This window comes from Penaeus monodon, chromosome 13, assembly GCF_015228065.2.
Source record: "Penaeus monodon isolate SGIC_2016 chromosome 13, NSTDA_Pmon_1, whole genome shotgun sequence".
Classification (NCBI taxonomy): Eukaryota; Metazoa; Arthropoda; class Malacostraca; order Decapoda; family Penaeidae; genus Penaeus; species Penaeus monodon.
In genome coordinates this window covers 25,604,531-25,605,841 of record NC_051398.1, presented here as the reverse complement: position 1 = coordinate 25,605,841, position 1,311 = coordinate 25,604,531, and positions in this window count along the sequence as shown.

Genomic DNA, 1,311 nt, shown 5'->3' with positions numbered 1-1,311 from the left:
CACCCGTTACCATGCCCCATAATCAGGTCTTTCTCTGTTTTGAAAAATGAAGGATGGAACCATATTCCGTCTGGCTCTTTCCGACCGACAAAGAAGCCGTTGTCAGGAAGCAGAATTAAACTAGTCAATGCGCAGAAACACCGCCGAAAAAAGTACGATGGGGAGGTAGGGACCAGGGTGGTGCAGTAGGAAGCGAAGCAAACGATGGAGTAGAAACGACAGACTGAAACTGAAAAAGTTTTCGAAGTAGAAGCGGGGACTATTATGTGGGTGACGTGTATTAGTATTGAGTAAGTTTCAATAGAACGATGTAGCGCTTGGCATGGGCCTCAAATCCAGAGGCAAAATCATAACACTGGTGTATTTTGTACGGGCCGAGTTCACCCATCCAATTAACGAGAGTACAAGTTAGTAGGATTCTGTAAGAGTGGATGGAGGTGAAAGTAGGTGTTTATCGCACTAATGTATACTTATGAGAAGTTGTGAATAAGTAAAAAAAGATAACAGTAAAGTTAAACGAAGAGAGAGAAGGAGAGAGAGAGAGAGAGAGAGAGAGAGAGAGAGAGAGAGAGAGAGAGAGAGAGAGAGAGAGAGACAGAGAGAGAGAGAGAGAGAGAGACAGAGAGAGACAGAGAGAGAGAGAGAGAGAGAGAGGCGACACAAAGGAGCTCAAGCGCCATAATCCAATCGTGGGCGACACCGACCACGACAAGCAAGGCTGCAGCTCCGATTCCATACTTTATTTATTTTCAATGATATATTAATCTATCTTATCTCTCCCCCGTACTCTCCCCTGCACCCCCCTCCTCCCACAAGTCTCTCACCCTCGGCCGCTCGTGGATCTCCAAATCCAATCCAGCTACATGCGGATACTCCCGAATGGACGTCACTGCAGAAACCTGATGAAGTTGTTCTGTCATCGAAGCTGAATTTTTGTCGAGGGGAGTGGGGAGGTGAGTGGGTGAATGTTGCAATTACCTCTGTATAGATAGACCCCACTAATTAAAAGCCCTTCTCGCAGAGTACACAATTACACTCCCCTCTCCACTACTCCCCTCACCCTCACCCGCGCCCCTGCTACACCTCCCTTCACTTCACAAAGAATTTCAATAAAAGCTTCCGCAATGAGAGGTATCACGGTCGTCCCGTTCCCCTCTCCCTCTCTCTCTCCCCTCTCAAACCTCTCTCTCTTTTCTCCCCTTCCCGATCCGAGTCTCTCCCCTCACCTCTCACGCCCTACACTTCCCCTCTCCCGGTTAGGGCCAGCTCACGAGAACGATATTGGCACCACTACACCTGTCACCTGAGTTG